The 5,269-nt window shown below is 40.1% G+C and overlaps 1 pseudogene; it reads left to right on the plus strand.

Annotated features, from left to right (window-relative positions):
- The first annotated feature begins 1,473 nt into the window (after positions 1–1,473).
- Positions 1,474–5,269, plus strand: part of LOC102312092 — an 8,098-nt pseudogene continuing 4,302 nt past the window's right edge.

Consider the following 5,269-nt stretch of genomic DNA (forward strand, 5'->3'; position numbering starts at 1 on the left):
TACAGCAATGACATTGGAGAAGTGTATTTGGATGGTAACAAAGAGAGGGAAGGCGGTTAGAACTGATGGGATTATACAACCAGAAGGCAACATTGCAGACATCGAGGACAGCTATAGGTACCTGGGACATCCACATAGTAAGGCAAGTCCTGAAAAGTCAGCTGAATGGGTAGAAGAATGTCGGGGAAATTAACACCTACGCTCTACCGGTGATCAGACCCTGCTAGGATAATAAGCTGACCAAAGAAGGAGACAGAAGCAACTAACATCAAGAAAAGGAAGCTCCTGAGCATGCATGGGGGATTTCACCCCAAACCCAGCACCATGAAACAGTACGCTAAGTGGAAGGAAGGACACTGAGGACTAGCGAGTGTCAAAACCACTGTCCAGGTTGAAGGTGAAGGCAACAGACCCCCAAGCTGGGTGAGTGGCTCTAGCAGATCCCAGGAACAACACCCAAGATCTTACTAGATTAATAAATGAATGAACCATACGCACAGAAGGATTAGATTATTAAAGTGTTTTTTATTTCTATACTTGGCTATAATTATTCTCACCGACACTGCTGTAAGACAGCTAAGAGTAAAGATAAATAGTTGAAATGACAATAAAGGTTTTGACCAGCAGGGGGTGTGGGGTTGTGTGAACATAAAGTCTCGAGAAATGAAACCTGTTTTTAACCAATTGGACAGAAAGCTTCGAGGCTTCATCTGACCATCAGTAGTATTAATATTATCTTCAGACAACAATAAAACTATTTTAATAAAAACATAACAAAAGGTGTTGTGCCTGATCTTTAATCTCTGTTTCTGCAACATAAATCAGGAGCCAACACACCCACGTTAACTGGTGATAGTCACAGTTTGATGTGCCGTGTGACAGCCGTATGCTCAAGGTAACATGACGTCAACGCAGTAGTCTGAAAACATTGACAGCTGCAGGCAGAGGTGTGTCTGATGTGTTAAACACCAAACTCGAAACACGAAATTGTTGAGCAGTCTAACATCCACTCTGAGTGTGCTGTAGTGTTTTTTTTCTATCACACAAAAGTGTGTGGGAATCATAACAAAGGCAGTGAGAGCATTTATCAAACACTTTAACCCAGTGGTTCCGAAAGTGGAGGGGGCACGTAAAATAAAATAATTAAACCTTAAAGATGGTTAGTTTAGTGGTTTATTTTATTGCAGCCTGTAAGTTTTTTACAGGGGGGCAAGATTTTCTTGTAGACTAGGAACACTGGGTGAATGTATTTTTAACAAGCAAAGATAAGAAACACAAAACAAGTCACAGAAGGGTCTTAAAAACATGAACAAAAATGCTTTTAAAGGGGGCCCTAGCAAAAGAAGTTTGGGAACCACTGCTTTAACCTATCAGCGCAGACACCTTCAGCCTGTTCTTTGGGGTTTAGCGTCTCCCGATAAAATCACGTGCTCTTTACTCTTTTTTCAAATCTAAAACAAAACAAAAACAACAAGCACACGAATGCATGTTTAAAGACGAAATATTGACTGCGTTCTCCTGGTTTGTTAGCGGCTCCTGAAAAGCAAGTCTAGCACACATATCTTCGACCAACAGTAGTCAATCTGTGACACCAGTTAATCTGAAACACCGGAATAAAAACAAAGTAAGTCTGTTTTATGGGACAGGTAGATTTTAATGGTTCCCTTTGCAGTTCAGACATGCCCAGGAAACGTATTTGTCAGAGAGGGCTAGATAAGGTCTCAGCTGTGTTACCTACCTCATTTGCTTTCGCTTTGCCTATTACACCCAAGATACTTTCACTTCACTTGCCATTGTTGGCATTCAGTGCACACCTGTGGAAAATTACGATGTGAGTATTTCATTTTTTATTTTCAGATTCTCACTCAGCATGACACACTTTGATCGTCATTTATGGCTTTCTTCACACAATTAAATGACATTTTACCCAAATAAAACTAAAAAAAATTTATTCCATATTTAACCTTTTCTGCGTATCTGAAATGAGAATTCTCTTTTATTGTCATTTTATGGCAAAGCTTTGTAATGTAAGCCTTATACGTGTTGGCTTTTTTCTCACTGTTTTGTTCTGTAAGCCTGCAGCTCCAATCGACTGCAGCTATAGTTCTGCAAAATTATGAAGTGAAACGAGTTTGGCTGGAAATCTCATTTATGTGAAGTGCATGCGTACATGAAGTATTTGTCCTCTCCTAAGATTGCACAAATCCAGACGTAGACTCACACCAGTCTGCTTGTTTAACCCTCAGCTCCCATCACTACCAAAAATGTCTCATCTCACTGAACTTTTCAAGTATGTGGACGACCACCAGGACCTGTATGTGCAGGTAAGATCACTCAGAAAAAACTATATAGTGCAGCTGCTTAATCATTACGTTTTTTGTGTGATTGTCACTTGTTTTAATGGCTTATTGAGCTAACTGAAAACAGGACAGATTTCCAACTCATTCACTTAAACTGGGATTATAGTAGGTTCCAACTGTAAAACCAGTTTTCCTGATAAGATTCAGTGATATTATAACTGCTGCTTGAGTTAAATTTTGTGGGTCTGATGTCCTAAAAATCACTCACATTGGCTCATTCTTGTGCAATAATTAACTGCATGAAATAGTAAAAAGAAAAGAAAAGAAAAGAAAAAATTATAAAAGGTATAAAAAACCCATTTTTAATTTGATTTCTTTAAATTACTTGTTTATAATCGTCCTCAGCGCCTCGCTGAGTGGGTGGGTGTCCAGAGTGTTTCTGCTTTGCCTGAGAAGCGCGGGGAGATCAAAAAAATGATGGAGATGGCAGCCAAGGACATCAAGAAGCTGGGAGGGACTGTGGAGTTGGTGGACGTTGGCAAGCAGAAGGTTACTTTTCTTAATGGGTTAATGATTTGCATATTGCATGATCTTTCTTTTCTTAAATTTCACCATAAATGGACCTTGTTTTTAAATGGTCACTCAGATTAAGTTTCATTCACGCAGCTTCCCTCGGGAGAGGAGATCCCCCTGCCTCCTATCATTCTGGGGCAGTTAGGATCAGACCCAGCCAAGAAGACGGTGTGTATTTACGGGCACCTTGATGTTCAGCCAGCAAACATCAGTGACGGCTGGGACACAGAGCCTTTCACTCTGGTGGAGAAAGACGGTAAGAGGAGAATACTGAAAACAAATCCAAATCCAATCAACAGGTAGGTAATGCAGGATGAGGATGTGTGGAGTGAGGTGTGCGAATCCTGTAAGGTAGCATAACTAAGAGAAAACATGCTATCAACAAGCTTAACTATGTAGACTGGGAACACTGGGTGAATGTATTTTTAACAGGTAAAGATAAGAAATATAAAACAAGTCACAGAAGTATATTGAGAGCTTGAAAAAGAAGGCTGTTGGCCTTCTTTAAGTTTTAAATTCTCATCCAAGAGATTTTTTCAGTTCTAAAACAAATGGTTGTGTCTCAGGTATTTACCCCCTAATAGTTTTTCTCAGGAGGTTCTGAGGGTTGTTGATCATGCGAGTCATCACATTAGCCAAGATGTGAAGAAAACAAGATGTGGGCCATTACCATCATATGAGTTTAAGGTTGAGACCTTGCCTGAACACTTCCATTTAGCAAAGCTTCAAAGATTGTGCAGAGGTTGTTACTGTGAAAGACCATCGTTGAACGGAGGTGGTGGATTAGAACACCAGCTGTCAGCCACCTACACTTGAGATCCTATTCGGGCACTTCAACCTCCACTCACACCTTGCCTCAGGTAACCTCAGCAGGTCACATGACAGAATGGTGAAACAGACTCTGCAAGTGAAAAGGCAAAAAGGCTCAAGTGATCGAACCCCCAGTTTCTACGCCCCCTAAAACGGGTCAGTGTTGGTAATGTTTTGACTTATTAATTGTTGAGCGTGGCGCTTCTCAATGCCCGATCTATGACAAATAAAACGTTCTTATTGAATGATCTTATTCTTTCCAAAAAACGGGACTTATTATTTTTAACTGAAACCTGCCAGCGTGATGGTGACTATTCTTCCCTTATCGAACTTTGCCCGGGCGGGTACTCCTTTGTCAGTTGGCCGCAGACTTCTGGTCGTGGCGGAGGACTGGCTGTGGTGTATCGAAACTGGTTTCACTGTCGCTCATTGATGGTTGAAAAAATGTCAACGTTCGAACTACAGCTGGTTAAAATTGGAATTAATGATCCGTGTTACTGTGCTGTAGTTTATTGTCCACCTGGACCTAACGGTCAATTTTTAAAGGAATTCAGTAACTTTTTATCTTTCATCTTGAAGTTATATTAAAACTATTAAAACTAGACTAGCCCCCTGTTACAAAACCCTCGCCCTGGATAAACTACAGCATTCGCTGTTTAAAGCCTGTCTGTCGTAAAACTGAGCGTTTGTGGAGAAAGACTTGTTTACAGGTTCATCTCTTTCATTTAAAAGACCTTTTAGTTTCCTTTAACGCTTCAATTCGTGATGCAAGGGCTGCTTATTTTTCAAACCTAGTGTCTAAGAGCAGAGGTAACCCTAAGGTTTTATTTGACACTATTAGGGATATTGTTGCTCCGGCTTCTGCTGCTGTCCCAATTTCTTCGAATGAAGACTGTGAAAATTTTCTTTCCTTTTTGTTGAAAAGGTTAGCAATGTAAGGAGCAACATCTCTCCCTCCATGTACCATTTGCCTGTTCCAATTTTACTTAAGCCTGTCAGATTTGAAAGATTTTCACCAGTGTCTTTACCTGAGTTGTTGAAGCTGGTTACTTCAATTAGATCATCCTCCTGCCCCCTTGATATTTTATCTGGGTCTTTGTTCAAAAATGTTTTTGAGTCTATTGATCCTAGTGTTCTTAAAATTATTAATGCATCTCTACTCTCTGGTCAGGTCCCTGGTTACTGTAAAAGTGCTGTCATTCACCCACTTTTAAAAAAGCCTAAACTTGATCCTTCTTTGCTTTCCAGTTACAGACCTATCTCAAAATTGCCTTTTATTGCCAAGATTTTAGAAAAGGTTGTGGCCAAGCAACTCACAGTTGTTCTAGATGAACATAACATTCTTGATAAATTTCAATCTGGCTTTCGTAAGGCTCACTCTACCGAAACTGCACTTCCTAGAGTGTCTAATGATATTTTGATGAATTATGATGCTGGAGAGTGCACTGTTTTGATGTTGCTGGATCTGACCTCTGCTTTTGACACTGTTGATCATCTTATTTTGTTATATAGATTAAACCCCTGGGTGGGTGTATCAGGTACCGCATTGAAATGGTTTAAATACTATTTGTCAAATCGATCTTTCT

This window comes from Haplochromis burtoni, unplaced genomic scaffold (genome assembly GCF_018398535.1).
Source record: "Haplochromis burtoni strain Fernald_Lab_line unplaced genomic scaffold, NCSU_Asbu1 Contig_543, whole genome shotgun sequence".
NCBI lineage: Eukaryota > Metazoa > Chordata > Actinopteri > Cichliformes > Cichlidae > Haplochromis > Haplochromis burtoni.